Raw genomic sequence first — 18,738 nt, 5'->3', positions numbered from 1 at the left:
TATTTTTCAAAGTTAAGAAATCCTACTCATATATTTTTGAACTCATGTTTTCAGAGTTCTTTCCCATAGCCTTAAGGGCTTTCCTGAAGGAAACACATTTTGGGGAAACATTAGACACACCTTTGTCTCCTTAAATTGTGTTGTCTCTGATTATCATGAAGTAATTAATCTTGATTGGCAGGGAAACCATTTTCTGAAGGGGTTTCAATAACCCTGGCAGGGAGAATATTTTCTGAAGGAGTAGGAGTTTCATGAAATATCTATATTTATATCTATATCTATATATTATAAAAACAAACTTCACACCCAGCAACCATCAAAACTGTTGGATGCCCATGCCTGCTGGCTCTGTTCTAGGGTAGGAACCATGTTATGTCATCCCTTGCATGACCATGCGGACTAAACAGGTTTCCACTGCTGTAAAGAGACACCATGACCAAAGAAACTCATATAAAGGACAATACTTAATAGGGGCTGGCTTTCTGGTTCTGAGATTCAGTCCATTATCATCATGGCAGGATGCATGGCAGTGTCCAAGAAGGCATGGGACTGAAAGACCTTAGAGTTTTATATCTTGTTCTGAAGACAAACAGGAGAAGACTGTCTTCCAGGCAGCTAGGAAAAAGGACTCAAACCCCACCCCTACAGTGGCACACTTGTTGGTGGAATCCACCAAGGTCACACCTACTCCAACAGGGCCCTGCTCCCCAATAATGGCAGTCCCTGGGCAAGCATATTCACCACTACCACAGGCTTATTTTTAAATTATGTATCTGAGTGTTTTGACTACAAGTATATCTGTGCACCATATACAGGCCTTATGCATTACTGATTCTGTTTTGTTTGTTTACATACCTGGAAATTTACACTTTAGAAAGAAAAATGGAAATGAACAAATTACCAGAAAAGACCTTGACTACCCACAGGACATGAATGCCCATAGGACATGAATGCCCACAGAACGTAAATGTGTTGACCCCACATTCTCTAGGCAACAGTTCCCTATTGGTAGGCATGGACCCAATGTTAGAAAACTATGTTCTAATGACTGAGGCAATACATACACATGAATGATTTGAAGACACAAATTAACAGATATAATTTTTCTCCTCTACGTCTCCATGAAAAAAGAAGAAATATTTAGAAGTTGGTAGGAGAGCTTGCTTTTTAATAATGTGGACAGTTTTTGGCACTTTCACTAAGATTTGTTTATGAAAACTTTATCACCATTAGTTTACTATTCTTTCCTTGTATTGATATCCTAAAACATTTTAGAATTAAAAGAATACTCCTTTTTATGACTACATTGTAATTATGAATGTTAAGATGTCAACTGACTGGCTCTGGTCTGATTTATTGACTCAGTGTTTATGCAACATCCCAGAATGCCTCTCCAATCCATTGTACTATTCAGTATCTCACACTGGACAGAGCTGTTGGATTCCTTTTCTTGCCTTTCACTTGACTGACTGTGACATTTACTTTCTTGAATATCATTTCAAACAGTTATGATGAGACCTGGACAGTTATCATAGAGACTACCTATAGCTTTCCATTTGCCTGATAGTTTCTGGTAATTAAGTTTCTCTTCTAACAACAACAACAACAACAATAAAACAAAAAATTAAAAAAAGAAAACGAAATTTTTGTCATTGTTTCCTTCCTAGCTTGTCCACCAGGAACCCCATGTTGAGTTGTTGAGGTGCCCATTAAATTTGCTTTCTGAGTTTAATGGTATCTGCCAGGTACTTCATCCCGTGAGAAATGAGAGCTTTATTGAGAGATTCATTAGCCTTTATAAAAGGCATTTTTCCTAACAGTCCAGTAAAAACTGTTTATTAATGACAGTTACTGAGGACCATTCTCAAACCATTGTCTAAGATGCACTCAGGCATTACTTAGTTCAGAACCTGTCATCTCCCCACACAATGAAGTTACTGATCGCCAAGAAAACCTCACACCATGCCTGAAGCCAGAAAAGAGTGATGCCTTTCATATAACTCAGTCAAGATAGCAATAAGGAATTGACATTCTCCAGTGTTTTCAGTATAAGATCTAACCTGAATTATTTTTATATAGTTTAAAATCTATAGTTCTTTAAGTGTCCACGGCAAACTGCCAAGTTCATATTTATTTATTTATTTATTTATTTTTACATAATGTTGAAAAAGAATATGATAGGGGAGCAGTGGGTTTGGGAGGCAGCAGGCCATGAGCCGCAATAAATTGAACCATTTTAGCAAAGGCACACCACAGAGTTCCTAGTACTTAATTTTGAAACTACAGCTGAAGGCAAGCAATAAGGGTGCAACTAGAATTCTAGGTTCTAGAATAGTCCAGCTCATCAAAGTCACTGTTCACAGAATCCCTGATAAGACACTTATTTTGGGCACCACAACTATGAGTCACAAAGACAATGACTCAGGTCCATACTTGTATGAAATAAAAACAATTTCAGCTCACTGTGCTGATCTGACAATCACCCCTGCCCCTGACTAGATGTGACTTGCAGCCTCCTCCTATCTGAAACCCTCTTTGATCACCATGGCCTTAAGCAAAAGCATGTCCCCCATACTGGCCCACATGTGACACATTGCAAGAGTCCTGAATGGAATGGAAGGAACGTTTCCACCATCTGTGACACCAGGCCAGTTCAGTGTAGTCATTTCCACAAACGGATGTCACAGACTAATACAACCAAGCAAAGATGTCATGTTGCTATATTTCTCTCATTCTAATTAAAAATAACATTGACACTCAAACAACAAATTCAACAGAGTGTGAAGTTTTTAGTAGTACTTTCCTGAGGGTGCTGTACGTTGTTGGGTTTTATGTTGGGTGACAGCAGGCTCCAGCTTTGAGAAGGGAGATAGATACAATAACACATTTCCATTGCTTCAAATGGCATCGTTTTAACTTTGGACTTTATGTGTCATGTTAAACAGCATGGGAGCTAAGGACAATAACACAGAGCTGTGCCTGAGGCTTCCTGCGCTGATTGGGTTGGGTTTGCTCTGTAGACCCTTTATGAGATTGGCCAGAATTCACACTGTTTCTTACTTTGATGGAATGGAGAAGCATTTGAATCAGAGAACTGGTGTGTGTGTGTGTGTGTGTGTGTGTGTGTGTCTTGTGTTGTGTGTGTGTCTGTGTGTTGTGTGTGTGTCTGTGTCTGTGTTTTTATTTAGCTGGGTTATTAAAAATCATCAATAGGTTTTAGAAAAGTATCTCTCTATATTTCAGTTAAAATCCAAATGAGTTTAGAATGGAAGGTGAGTTTCCTCTTAAGTCTAACTGTAATAAATTGCCATGTGTTGCACGTTAATAGCAGTGTGCAGGTAGTAAAATACCCAAAGAGACACACTGTTGGAAGATGAAGCTCACTAAGGTCAAGCTCATTTAAATAAGGTGCCAGTTAATTAGATACCACAGGTTTGCCTTTCATGGGAACTCAGTAGTTCAGGAACCAGACACATTTTACAGTTTCTAGAACAGAAATATTTAGAAACCCAGATATTCTGAGAAATCAAAACTCATTTGGAAATGACTTTTAATAGTCACACTGTATGAAATAAGAATTCCAGTTCTATAGTATCTGGTTAAAATGCTCGTTTTGAGAATTATTGATCCCTGAGCCAGATTCAAGTCTATATTTTTAAACTATAGCATTTGTTGCTTATGAAATGGTTAAAGGATGGGCTGCAATTTTATTTTAAGAGGAATATAGACATCCCTGAAAAAATATAAAATATGCAAGTAAAGCTTACAGAGTGATTGGCAGTATGGCAGCCTACACAGTTTTCCTCAGTTTTACAGATATAGAACTACTTCACACACACACACACACACACTTCTCTTTTATAACAAACCACACACAAAATATCAGCACAAAGCAGACACATTACAGAATACAGTAAATGTTATGCTGACAGGCCCTCTTGGCCACATGAAGATTACCAATACTTTCTTGCCACATTTGTTCTTTTCCAACATTAATTTTATAGATACATTTATTTTTTTGTACATATTTGTCTCAAACCATCACTATTGTGATACTGTAGGGACACACAAGTCACCTGATCACCTCACATTAAGTTACTTGTCTTTCTTCTCAAATTTTGGAAGAATGCTTTTATTTTGGGAAATTTGATATGTATATTTTCCTTGGAAGTTAGAGGAAATTGGGTATTTTACCCCAGAATAAATCTTTGTAAACAGGGGCTTTTCAGAAACTGGGGTGAAAAGCCAAAAATTCTAAAAGGGAGAGAGGGGTCAAGTTCAGTGTCTTATTGACATATTCAGTGAACAGGAATTAATAGAAAATTCAGTTTCTCTTAATCTTTAATTCACTTCATACACTTTCAAAACACCATGCCCTTATCACAATGTACTTGGGGTACAATTGAAATATGTGTTCTTATCAACTTTTATAGTTATGTGTCTCACAGTTATCAATTTTGAAATTGGGATTATGTGCCTTCATAATTAATGCTGGGACTGTGACCTCCTGAATCTCTGTGGCACTTAAGTCAACAAGATTTCTGGGTAGCCTATAAATCAATTATATTCTGGATATCCTTACAGTCAAGAGCAAATCACACACCTAAGTCAGAAAGATCATGTACTCCATGACAGTGTGGACAAATATTTAAACACAGGCCAAATGTCAAGAGTTATTAGAGTGTGTCAAATGGTACCAGTCAGAAAGGCTGACTGATGTGTGTTTTGTTTGGCTAAAGACTCCTGCAATGCAACCCAAGCATAATGACACTGCAAAGGCAGAGGAATGGAGAATGACACCCCTTTTAAAGTTCAAATGCTGATGCATGCATGTCCCACCATGTTCGTGGTGGGGTTTAGTGGATGTGAGTTCCCTCCTTCTCTGCTCTCATAATTACAAGTCTTTTTAGTACGGTCACATGAAGCTACTAGTTATGCAACTGTGAACAGGAGATATAGAATATGATCATGTGTCCATCATTTGACGAAGTATCAACTATGTTCTGGCTTCACCATGATTTCCATATGGATTCTGAAAATGTTAGAAGGAATATTAATTAATTAATTAATTAATTAATTAATTAATTAGTTAGTTACTTGGTTTGTACATTTATAGAAACCTAAAATGTCTTTTCATCAGCATGGTTTTTAGTCACTGTTAATATTAATGACAAAAAACATCCCTCGACATGCTGGACCCCTCTTCTGCCTTCAGACGTACCTCATGGAAGTTGTCACATAAACACAGAGGGGGTTGGTGCAGGTCAAGTAATTGTTGAAAGGCTGCTTGACCTGAACACACTCACCCATCTGCTTTTTACTGATAGACATGAGAGTAGTGGAGTTAAGATCCTGGTACAATGAAGAGCTTATTTAATTTTCTCTGTAAGATCAGGAGAAAAGTTCCCACAACTTTAAAATTTTTAAATTTGACATTTAGTTTTAAAAACTACTTATAAACCAGACCATGTGGACATATATGTCAGACTAACTTCAATTTTGGTCTTCTGTTTCTTGCAGGCTAAGGCTGAGGTGATTGCCACTTTCCAAGCTAGGTATTCACAGGAGGAAGCTGGTCGCAGGACCACACTCATAGGAAAACTGATGGTGTCTGAGTCATTCACCTAAGCCCTCATGGTGTAATACATGCATGGAGCTCACACACAGCTTCTGAATTCATTAACTCATATTCAGATTATTAGAACGCATAAGCTAATGTATGCTATGCAAATGATGCAAATGCTCACTGCCTTATACTGTTTAAGGAATAAAGACAAGAAAAGCTGTTTGTGCAGAATCAGGACAGACTCAGATTTGTGTTTATGAGCATGTTTGATCCACCATTCCTGGGTATGACAGCTAAGGTCATGAGCAATCCTCCCTTTACTTACTTAGGCAAGTGAAGATGCTCATGAATCTTGAGTCATGTCTCCCTTCTCTTCATTTTTCACCCAGGTTTACCAGGTGGCCTAGCAAAGACCATCCAGTAAACTCTGTCAAATAGAAAAACTGGTGCAGAGTCAGCAGGAGGTCCATTTTGCACTGAGACCTACATTTTACAAAGATAAATGAAGTAAGAGAGCACGTAAGACCTGGATGAACCTCATATTATTTCCCTGCAGGACTTTTTGATATGCCTATAGAAGAAGCACAAAATAAATGCCAAACAGGGAAAGTAATGAGTTGCTATAAATTTCTGAAATTTAGGAAGTAGCAGAGCTGTCCCATAGAATACTTTCCTACAAATCCTAGGTGTCATACATTTTCCCAAATTATTGCATTTTATATCACAGCCCAGGTCTACCTTCTCAAAGGCCAGGAAAAACTTTACCCTGAAAGGAAACAGAGTCTGGTAATTCTGTGCAAAGTCAATGTTGTTCTTCAGTCTTCTTGCCAAACTCCCTCCCCTCCCCCATCTCCCTCCCCTTCCATCCCCCCTGCCCCCCCCCCATACACACACACACATGACTGTATTCCTGTGCTATTTCTACAAAGCACCATGCTGGCATACCTACTAAGCAGTATATCTAGGTCATATGATGTAATAACACCTTCAGTGTTTCCATAACCAACCCTAAAAGACAAATAAAACAAGAACATTTTAGATCTTTAAACATGTATTCTACATATTGCCCACGAGAGTCTTAACTTGTAAGAAGAGCCCAAAGACTCAGAGTAATGAAGAAGAGAAACTTAATTTTACAACTTTGTAAGGAAGAGTGTCAATCTAGACTGGCAGGCCACTGTACGAGTTGAGCCCAAAGGAACCCTCAGGTGTGGCCCTTTCTCCTTTTGTGACAGCCAGGGAACAAGCTCATGAGCTAGAAATGTCATATCTTTCCCTCTGTCATTTGAGTTTGTCTTTATCTCTACAAAACTATACAATTGCTTGTCTCTACATTTTGCATCTCATTTTTAAGGGGAAAAAGAAACTCTTAGGATATTCATTACCTTTTAGACAAGCTTTGTTGTTAGTAAATTTCTTTTTTAAACTTTGAATTTAGGTGTTTCAGGAGTACATAGCAAAGTTTGGATATGAAAGTAGGCATTGGCAGGGTTTACTGTTTTCTGTTCATCTATTGGTGGGCATAATGACATCAGGCACCTTGATTTAAGTTCTTACATTGCTTTCTCTTATTCTCTGCTCAACAAAGTATTTTGAAAAAAAAATGAACTAAGAAAGTATTTTTCACGAAGGTATATTTTGATAAGTTTATTATTGCACAAAGATCTCAATATATAAATTAGATGTATAAGAAAAGAAACAATGCAGCTTTATTTTCCTTTTTAATGACACATTAACATTTTATTCCTTAAGATTTATTTTACATGTATTAGTCTTTGGCCTGCATGTATGTATGAGCACAGTTTGCATACAGTCTCTGCTGAGTCCAGAAGAGGGAGTCAGATCACCTCATACTGTAATTACAAATGCTTGAGAGCCACCCATGTAGGTGCTGAGAACGGAATCTAATCGAGCTTGTTTACAAGGTCATGAATATCAAACGTTAGTTTTGCTTTTAAAAACAAGGTGTAAAATGTAGATAAGGACTCTACATTTTGCAAATATAAATATAATATATTTAATATCAATAAAATATAACATATATAATTCTAAATTCCTCCAAAGTGGGTGCCAGTGGCTTAATTTATTGGAAAGGCTCTGTGAAAATGCTGGGATTACATCCAAAATGTCAGCATGGATGTTTGGTGGAAAACCATGCTGTGTGTAGATTTGTAACTAGCCACAGTCCTAATTAAACTGCAGTGCTTGAACTTTAATTGTGCAGTTTGATTGATTTAATAAACTTAACATCTGCTGCTTTCCCCAGACTTATCCATAAGATCCTACATATCAAGGTCTTATTACCCAGCTTATGCCGGGTTATGAGAACCAAGTAGCATAAGAAATGTCAATGCAGGGAGCTTATGCTGCAAGCATAGCAGAATACCCAAGTGTCTTCATGTTTTTCCTCCTGCCTTAAAAGAATTGGGCAACTGTGCTTCAATTATGACCTCAGGCACATGTTCAGTTGAGCAATGGAACTTCTAGAGAATTCCCAATCACCCATTACTCTGGAAGGCGTTTTCTGCTCGCTTTCACTCCTTGGTGTGAGATTAGCTGGGATCAGCTCTAGCTAGAATAACACTTACAGTTGGTGCATTTTAATTTCACTCCCTAGCCATCTTCAGTGTAAATAAAACCATACTTAAGTTTTTAAGAGTTGTGATTTTGAACTTGGCGAAAACAAACAGATGCAGTTGTGTTGAATGTTCCCTGCTCGTGACATCAGGGTGAAGGAAGGAAAAGTTAGCTGCCCCTGTTGCAACATTTAAATCCAAAGCTTTAATGCTGTTAGATAAAATTTTCTGATACTATAGCTCCAGATGCTTTGGCTTCCGACCCCCTCTCCCCTTTTCCCCTGTGATCCATGCCAACCAAAACTCTCTTCCTGGAGCTGCAAAGCTGACACTGGGCTTATGAATGCTGCAAGCTCTTCCAGAAGAGCCTTGTTCAATTCCCAACACCCACAGCTCACAACTGTCTGAAACTTCAGTTCCAGGGAACATGACCCCCTCACACAGATACACATGCAAGTAAAACACCAATGCACATAAAAATAAAAAGAAATAATTTTCAAAACCTCTCTTATTTTGAACATGTATTCCAGAAAAGGGTCCTTGCAGGGTGTGCACTTAGTATCCTTGTTGAATGATGACTCTGCCCAGATCTTCTTAATCTCCAACCCCAGGAGTTCCAGAGAAAACCTCAGGGGCAGCACTCTTTCATGGCATAGTTCTTAAAATTAGATCTTCAAGGTAGAAAGATATGGTTAGGCACACCACCCTGGCTGCTTCTAACTCTTAGGCCAGTGAGTTAAACATGGGTGCTACAAGCTGGTATTGTACTTTCTGGGAAGAATTCTGTATAGCATGTGGATTCTCACTCAGGGAAAATAGACTTGAACTTGGGACTTTTAGATGTGAATGAAGCCCAGTCTTGATGAGTCTTCATGAAAACTTTATGTGATGGTTTAACTATAAATGGTCCTCATGGGCTCATATATTTGGATGCTTAGTAACCACGGAGTATAACTGTTTGAAGGATTAGAATTATAAGGATTCTTTGAGATTTCAAAAATCTATGCCAGGCTTGGTCTTTCTCTTTCCTCTCTCTGTCACCATCTGTCTTTTTCTCCATCTGTCTCTGTCTCTGTCTCTGTCTCTGTCTCTGTCTCTGTCTCTGTCTCTGTCTCTGTCTCTGCCTCTCTCTCTCTCTCTCTCTCTCTCTGTGTGTGTGTGTGTGTGTGTGTGTGTGTGTGTGTGTGTGTGTGTGTATCTCTGTCTGTCTCTCTCTTCCTCTTCCATTCCCCTATTCTGTTTATAGTTCAGTATCTTATCTACTACTTCATTATCTACCTTCCTGTCCCATGTTCCTTACATAATGATAGTGGACTTAACCTCCCATCTGTAAGCAATTGTCCAATTAAATGTTTTCTTTCAAGGAGTTTTCTTAATGATGGTACCTCTTCACAGAAAAAGAACAATGCCTAAGACATAAGTTGGTACCAGGGACTGGGGTATTGTTGTGACAGGTCTCTCCATGCTACTTATTGGCAGAATATAAACTTTGAGACTTAGGCTTGGGAAAGCAGTTGAATTCTTTGAATGGAGCTTAAACATGGAAGACAGTGGTGATTAGAGCAATGTAGATTATGACAGCCAACACTACTTAGAAATAAGGGAGGTAGAAATAAGAGAATTGGCCAGAAGTTCCCAGGCCAGCTCGCTTGGAATAAGCAGTGTAGCAGCAGAACTTCAGTGAGGTAAGACAGAATGGCAGGCAGTCCAAAGTTGTCCTCTGACCTCCACATGCATGCTGTGGCACTGTACACATGAAGAAGCAAACCAACAGATGTTTTTAAAGAGCTTTAAAACACTTTCAGGAGTGGTATATAGCTAGGTCTTCAGGTAATACTACGTTCAATTTTCTGAGGAATTGCCAGATTGATTTCCAGAGTGGTTGTAGCAACTTGCAATCCCACCAACAATGGAGGAGTGTTCCTCTTTCTCCACATCCTTCCAAGCATCTGCTGTCACCTGAATTTTTTATCTCAGCTGGTGTGAGGTGGAAGCTCATGCTTGTTTTGATTTGCATTTCCCTGATGACTAAGAATGTTGAACATTTCTTTTTTTTTTTTTTTTTGCTCAGTGTCCATTGGAGGACATTTATTTATTTATTTATTTATTTATTTATTTATTTATTTATTTTTTATATTTTTTTATTACATCTTTTCCTCATTTACATTTCCTTTTTTTTATTTTATTTTTTTTATATATTTTTATTACATATTTTCCTCAATTACATTTCCAATACTATCCCAAAAGTCCCCCATAGCGCCCCCCACTTCCCTACCCACCCATTCCCATTCTTTTGGCCCTGGCATTCCCCTATATTGGGGCATATAAAGTTTGCAAGTCCAATGGGCCTCTCTTTCCATTGATGGCCGACTAGACCATCTTTCGATACATATGCAGCTAGAGACAAGAGCTCCAGGGTTCTGGTTAGTACATCATGTTGTTCCAACAATAGGGTTGCAGATCCCTTTAGCTCCTTGGGTACTTTCTCTAGCTTCTCCATTGGGAGCCCTGTGATACATCCAATAGCTGACTGTGAACATCCACTCCTGTGTTTGCTAGGCCCCGGCATCGTCTCACAAGAGACAGCTATATTTGGGTCCTTTCAGCAAAATCTTGCTAGTGTATGCAATGGTGTCAGCGTTTAGAAGCTGATTATGGGACGGATCCCTGGATACAGCAGTCTCTAAATGGTCCATCCTTTCATCACAGCTACTGACTTTGTCTCTGTAACTCCTTCCCTGGGTGTTTTGTTCCCAATTCTAAGAAGGTGCACAGTGTCCACACTTTGGTCTTCATTCTTCTTGAGTTTCATGCGTTTATCAAATTGTATCTTATATCTTGGGTATCCTAAGTTTTGGGCTAATATCCACTTATCAATGAATACATATTGTGTGAGTTCTTTTGTGATTGTGTTACTTCACTCAAGATGATGCCCTCCAGGTCCATCCATTTGGCTAGGAATTTCATAAATTCATTCTTTTTAATAGCTGAGTAGTACTCCATTGTGTAAATGTACCATAATTTCTGTATCCATTCCTCTGTTGAGGGACATCTGGGTTCTTTCCAGCTTCTGGCTATTATAAATAGGGCTGCTATGAACATAGTGGAGCATGTGTCCTTTTTACCGATTGGGACATCTTCTGGATATATGCCCAGGAGGGGTATTGCTGGATCCTCCGGTAGTACTATGTCCAATTTTCTGAGGAACCGCCAGACTGATTTCCAGAGTGGTTGTACAAGCTTGCAATCCCACCAACAATGGAGGAGTGTTCCTCTTTCTCCACATCCTCGCCAGCATCTGCTGTCACCTGAATTTTTGAAGTTCTGCTGCTACACTGCTTATTCCAAGTGAGCTGGCCTGGGAACTTCTGGCCAATTCTCTTATTTCTACCTCCCTTATTTCTAAGTAGTGCATGGATAATTGATGCTTCTCACTGCATCTGGTATTTGTTTTTTTTTTTTTTTTTTTGCTTTATGGAAATTTTATTGCAACTCTCCAACTGCGCATTATTTTTTCTTTTCAACGTCTTGCTCTGCAGCTTCCTTCGCCCTTTTTGCTCGGATGCCAAAGAGTCGGGCATTGGCACGGGCCATTCGGAGACTGGCAAAAGCCTTAAAGTTCTTCTCTTCTTCTGTGATAACTCTGGCCTTTTCCTTTTTGTACACATTCCGGATGGGCATCACGGGTCCTGTCAGCTGGGTGGCCAGCTTACGTTCTTCAGCAGAACTATCTCCCTTCTTCGGAGCAGAAGGCTTCCTGGGGAACAGGATGAGCTTGGAGCGGTACTCCTTCAGGCGCTGCACGTTGGCCTGCAGTGACTCCGTGGACTTGTTTCGCCTCCTCGGGTCCACAGAGATGCCGATGGTGCGAGCCATTTTCTTGTGGATGCCAGCCACCCTGAGCTCCTCCAGGCTGAAGCCCCTGCCAGCCCGGACCTTGGTGTGGTATCTCACTGTAGGGCACCTCACGATGGGCCTGATGGGGCCGGAAGCGGGCCGAGGGGCGATGCGACGCGCTTTCGCCTGCCGGGCCTTGCGCCTGCGGATCTTGCGCGCCAGCTGGTTGAACCAAGTGTCCACTCGCTGCTGCCAATCCTTGTGGAAGTGGGGCTTCAGGATCATGCCATTCCGGCTGGGCGCCATGGCTGCCTCCTATACAGGAGAACCTGGTATTTGTTTTAAACTAGGGATTTTATTTTCTCCTGAACTGTTTTCCTATCAGTGATTAGAGTCCTGTTTTATGGCTGATAAGAGAAATAAAGGAATATACATATAGTTGAAAGAATTTATATATAAACGCAAAAAAAAAATGACAGCCAACACAAGAAGGCTCAAAAGGGAAAACATCAGTAAAGGACCTACAACCCATACTTGTGATATTTTTAATAAGAATATGAATATGTCTGGTTTCTACCTCTGTTCTAAAAATGTTCCAGAGTTTAGGATTAATGTTGTTAGCAGAAGAGATTTTAAGACAGCCTAGCACTGAATGTGCCATGTAGTTATCAATGGTCACTCTAATGCAGATCTACAATGAAAAAACAAACAAAGAAACAAACAAAAACAACAACAACAACAAAAACCTCAAGTGAAGTAAGGAGAAATACAAACTATAGAATTTGATAGGAAGTGGAGCACTAAGGAGTGTAATAGAGCTAAGCCTAGTGTTTAATGAGATAAAAAGTTTAAAGAAACTCCTGATGCTAAATGGAATAAAGGGAGGGGGGATCTCAGGGTAAGACTCCACCAAGTTAAGATTCCTACTTGTGAAAAGAAATTAAAGAAATGCTTAAGCAGTGAAAGAAACCATCAACTGCAGAAAGCTGGAGTAAATGTAACTGAACAAGTGGAACAAGTTCCAGACCCAGTAAGGAGAAGATCTTGGCAGTTGCAACCACGTGGTTCTGGTTTTAGAGTCAAAAACACATGAAAGAAGCTGTAGAATCGAGTTTCCTCTTGCTATGAATATTGAAGTCTACCAGGTTCAGACAGTGCTCCTTAGCTCTGCCCAAAATGAAGGACTTCCTTTTCTTAACGGGGCTTCTTCTCTATCTGTTCTGGGGAGGCTGACCTCCAAATCTTCTACCTGAAGAATGTCACATAATCCTTGAAGAAATTACAGGTTAAACTTCTTTGGCTGTCTCTTGATGCAAATGAGGTATCCCTAGAACCTTAAACCTCAGCCAATGAAACTTCATCCTAAGAAGAGCCTCTTCCTGCTCTCCAAGGTTCATATATATAGCTCTTGATTCAACCTGAAAGAAGTGTGTACATATAAGCTGTTTTATTGACTATCCACTAAGAGAACTGTTTTCTAAAAGAGCTGTAACACTGAAGAGATGAAGCACGGAAATCTTTGGAGTAGATCTCCTCCTCCCAGCCCCAGTACTCATTCAAGACTTTGCTACATCCTTTCCTGTCCAGTGTGCATCTGGGTCCAAAAATAGCAAGTCAAGAAGTGAAAAAATGAACCACAGAATCTCACTCTAGAGCTAAGGGAAACCACTGAGGCCAAGTGTGTAGCAAGAGTGTCTAGAAAGAAGGTCTAGAGAAGACATCGTGTGAAGCTCCAAAATCCTGAAGATGTCAGAGTCATGGGATACTTGCTACAGAAAACCATAGACTGGGTGTGGAACCAGGATAGGAGAGAGAAATGTTGCAGCCAACCAAGCTGGAAGCAGTAAGAGATATAAAGATTGCCTTGATATCAGACACATGGATACAGAATTTAGAGTTTGCCTTGCTTGTTGTTAGTTGTGCTCTGGTCCAGTATTTCCTAACTATGCTTCTTCTTGGAATGGTAATGTATATTCTGAACCACTGTATGATGGAACTATGTGATCTGCTTTTTTATTTTGATTTTACAAGAGATTACAGTTATGAAACTGAACTGAGTTTCAGAAGAGACTTTAAACTTTGGAATTTAAACAATGGTGAAGTCGGACTGAATGTATTTTTGCATTATGATATAGCTATAATCTTATGGGGGGGCAGGGAGTAGACTGCAATGCTAATAGAACAGTGACTAAGACATCACGGTTCTAGATAAACTGTTTTCCAGAAGGCTCAAGATGGGAAAAGTAAGCCTGATATCCAAATATGAAACAGAAGCTGGAGTAGGAGGTGGAGGGTCTTTACAATTCAGAATGGCCACTGCCTCCTTTAAGAAAACCAGCTGATTAATATCCAAGATCTAAAATGTATCAGGGACCTACTACAATTTATTATTAACCTTCATGTTTTCTTAGTGTCTTCTTTAATAGATGCAAAAGGGTGTTTTAGTGAAGTTAAGCCCCTACAGAGAAAACATACAAATAAAAGGAGACTTAGGAGTGATGACAAATATTAAAACTTTTCCTTGATAAATCGTGCCACAGGTAGGATTCTCCCTGAAGTGGTTAGCATGATGGGCAATTAGCATTTGTCAGTAATGTAAGCCTTCGTGCTTACATGGACATGTTAGTATTTAACAATACTAGCACGGATGGAGATGATTTAATTTTAGAATCACTGTGACTTATTTTTTTATCACATGTATCAAGTTTTGAAAAAAAAACAGTGGGCTAGATCACAGAATATTCATTGCCATTCTGCTGTAAAATATCAGTTTGACTGACACCAGATCCTTTACAAGCACTCTGGGACCAGAGGATTCCAGGAGAAGAGCTATTTAAGCCTCCCTCCTAGTGGATCCTTATCTTCAGGACCACCCTGACTGCCAGGGCTATCATCAGACACTTCCCAGTAGTCATAGTGGAATCATCATTCCAGGGGATGTAAAACAGTTTTTAAAAATACAACAGTTTTTAGCTTTCATTGTTTTAACTTAATTATCAAGCATCTAAAACTAAAGAACCACATATACACAGGAAATTATAGTGTCCATTCATATGCATAAAATTGAACATCTGTAAGCCTTTGATTTTACATCTGTGAAGCCAACCCATCTAGCTGTGAGTAGAATTTAAAGAGAAATCTCATGTCCATATTGCTCAAGTTCATACATTTTCAAGTATACATTGGTAAGACTCAATAGCTATGGCTTCCATGGGTTTTCTTCGGGACTAGTCACTCTAAGTGGCTTGGGGTTGGAGGGAGGGTAAAGGGGAGAAAGGGTAGTTTTCTGTAAGCTCCTTGCTTTATGGGAGAGATGAGCTAAGTGTGAAAGGGAGGGAGAAAGGTTCTTTCTAGGCTTCAGATTTAATCTAGAAATTATCTAAGTGTGAAGGGCAGGAGTGAGTGTTCAGGGCAAGTCCCAGGTTGTCACTTAGTGATGATGTAGGTGTGAAGGCTGAACGTTTTGTCCATGTTCCTTCTGCTGAAGATCCAGTTGTGGATTTTGGTACCCACTGGTCCTGGAGCTCATTCAGAGGGATAATGGCACTTTTGCACTATGTGTTTTTCCTTGTGAAACAGAATCTGTCCTCTTCCATTTTACCATAAAAATGGTCCTGTCAGAACAGTGGTATGGCTAACTGCCAGGCAATGGACATGGACTTTGATGTCAATTGCTTAAACTATCGTGTGTTTCCCAGGCAAATGCTGATCACCTCTATATTGGCTTTGTCTCCTAGATTCACCTTTCACAAGGACTAGCTGAAAATGTGATAGTATATTGGAAACATAATTGTTTAAAATGTTTCTAAACAATATGTAGGATCAAATAGTATGCTTACACCTTACATTCAGAAGATGGTTTTCTAATTCTTGTTTAGGTGTGTGGTTGCTATGCTTGCATGTATGCCTGTGTACCATTTGTGTATCTTCTGTCATCAAAGGCCAGAAGAAGGTGATGGATCCCTTGGAACTATGGCTATAGATGGCTGTGAGGTGCTATGTGTTTTCTGGGAATTGAACTAGAATCTGTGAAAAGGCAGCTAGTGCTCGTAAATGCAAAGCCACTCTCCAATCCCATGATTTTCTCATTCTAACATTTGGGGTACAATGAGAGGCCATTTGTACTGATGTCCTGCCATGCTGGAAGAGTAGAGCTTAAATACAATCTGAATATGGTTACTCTTACTGTGTTCCTGATAATTTGCATCAGTGGGCTCTCTTGCTAAGCCTATCATTGTATTTCTCAGAACTCACAGCTGAGTATGGCTTCTTCTCCTGTAGTGTATATAGAACCTCCTAGTACTGTGAAAGCTAGCCAATGTGGATGAAGCTTCTAGTTGGAGAAAGCTTGATTTCTCTGCTGTAGGACTTATATATCTGGTGCCTTCAGCAATATTTGTCAAGATCTGGAGAGTAACCAAGAACATTGGCCTCTAATGTTTGAGGTTTGATGGGACCTGACTGGTTAACAAGTCCAGAAGAGATAACGGTTTGAGTAGTGAATTCATCTTAAGTGACTGAAACATTGCCCAGTGTGTGTGTGTGTGTGTGTGTATACACTGTCATACTCTATCACATTCAGTAGCTATATTTTCCAGTTAAACAAAAACTTATTAAATACTAACAAATTTGAAAGAGAAATAATCATTGTATCTCCAGCATACTTTTTGGCACCAATATTCAGGTTATTTCCTTCCTAAATTATCTGTCTTATTGCAACATCAGTCCATCTATAGAAAATCATCCTGGGCAGAGCTTCACTTGTTTAAGTATAGAAGGAAGACACAATGGGGAGATAGGATTTGCCAATCACAAATTCCAAAATCTACTAAAAGCATTTATAGATGTTTCTGGTAAGTTTTATTTTTTAAACTAGATTCCACATTTCTTTAATGTGAACTTTGTATGGTGATGTCATAGTGGAACTAAGTTAGATAGAACTGCTAGCTATCTGCTAGTTATAAAAGATGATGTTTGAAAACCTTAGCTTTGATTAAGTAAGCTAATTAAGTAAACTAATAAAGGAGTCAGTAGGAGGTATGACATAACTGAGTGTTTGGTGTAAGTCTTTGAGTTCAGCTTTAAATACCATGTAAAGTAGTAGTAATTCTTTTGTCAGGGTTTTTTGTTTCATCTTTTGTTTGTGTGGTTTCCTTGCCACAGTCCTGATTTAACAAGTGCCCCTCATGCTGCTGATATATAGGCACATGGGTGAGCTCACACATGCATGAACAAGCTACCTGCTCATACTGCATGCTCACTTTTTTAAAATTCCATTTCTTTGTGTATGGGTTTATATGAATGTGTATATAACATGTGGAAGCAAGAGTAGCATCTCTTTCTCTTTCTCTCTGTCTCTCCCCCTCCCCCTCCTCCTCTCTCCCCATTCCTCTTCCCCCTCTTCCTCCCTCCCCCCTCTCTCTCTTTGCCTCCTCCCTATTCTCTCTTTCTGCCTGTGCTTCTGTCTGTCTATCTGTCTTATTCTTATTCCCTTGGGTCTCCTACTAACCCTGGAGCCAGGCTGCTATGACCACTCCCATGGTACTGGGGGTTTATGTGTAAATGTATTGGAAATAAAGTAAGTTAAAAAAGATCAATTATTAGATAGTGATTTATTGATTTATTTTGTGGTTTAAAGCACTGCTTGTAGTGCTTATTTGCCAAGCATTTTCACTTGCTACCTGGAACATAATGACTTGGAGATATTACTGAAACAATGGCTTGTCACCCCTAACAACCTGCAGATTGCCACAGACGCATCTGTGAAATTTCCTTTGCTTTCCTATCCCACCTTGTGGTTTTGAAGTATAAAATAAGAATAAAACCTGCTGACTGAGACCTATCAGGCACTATCCTGGCTTCTGTCCACTGGGGCCATCTCCTGTCTTTCACTCTCATTCATGTGTGCCTCCTGTGTCTCAGTGTTTATTTCATAAAGACTCCAACACATGCTCACACATGGTTTGAACTTCAGTCTTTGTGATTACACCACAAGTGCTTTTATCCTCTGAGCCATCTTCCTAGCCCTGTATTTCTAATTTCTAACCTTTTAAAATTAAGCCAAAATTATTGATCCATGTTTCTATATTTCTTGGTCTTCAGATCCTGCTGTGTCACGCCATCCTCCCCTTGTCTTCAGGACTAATGAAGCATGAAGCCTGCACTGGTTTTTCTGTGCTGTGCTCCCTCTTCTGTGCAACTGAAAATTTAGATCACCTTGGCCTAAATACAATGAGGATACTTTCTGACCCTCAGGCACTTTGACAGGATTGGTTGCTTCTCTTAGGTTTTCTTATTGGTTTCATACAAAGAAGATCCAATGTTATTTATTAAAAGTTAGTTGCAATCTAGGCTGTGATAAATTACAGCTTCACAAACTAATAATAGCCTCATCTTTTATTAACAATCATTAGGACCCTCAAACAATTTAAAAACTATGAAATTTTTAAATTATGATAGCAACAACTATCAAATTGTTTCTTGTAAAAAAAAATAAAGGCACAACTTAAGAAGTGATATTAACCAAATTTGACCTTCATTACATTATATTCTTATGTACAATTACAGGTCAAGTACTAACTACTTGTGGTATATAAATTCAAATGCTATATATAAAAATTAGTTAAAATAATTACCATATGTATTGTTTTATTATAATTCAAAGGAAAAAACTTATTAGCAAATAAAAAGCACAGGACTTACTATATGCCAGTTAATCAATATAGCACAACATAATTTTTATTCAGCCACTCTGAAAAT

The 18,738-nt window shown here is 39.1% G+C and overlaps 1 protein-coding gene and 1 pseudogene across 1 annotated transcript in view; one reads left to right on the top strand and one right to left on the bottom strand.

Annotated features, from left to right (window-relative positions):
• Csmd1 (CUB and Sushi multiple domains 1) overlaps window positions 1-18,738 on the top strand; it is a 1,626,901-nt gene that overhangs the window by 875,110 nt on the left and 733,053 nt on the right. The window lies entirely within an intron of this gene.
• LOC147002508 (large ribosomal subunit protein eL13 pseudogene) lies at window positions 11,589-12,303 on the bottom strand (annotated as a pseudogene).

Source organism: Mus caroli, unplaced genomic scaffold (genome assembly GCF_978045245.1).
Source record: "Mus caroli unplaced genomic scaffold, Mus_caroli_1 scaffold_10, whole genome shotgun sequence".
Lineage (NCBI taxonomy): Eukaryota > Metazoa > Chordata > Mammalia > Rodentia > Muridae > Mus > Mus caroli.
The sequence above is the reverse complement of the archived record's forward strand: the minus strand, read 5'-3'. Positions and strand labels throughout refer to the sequence as shown.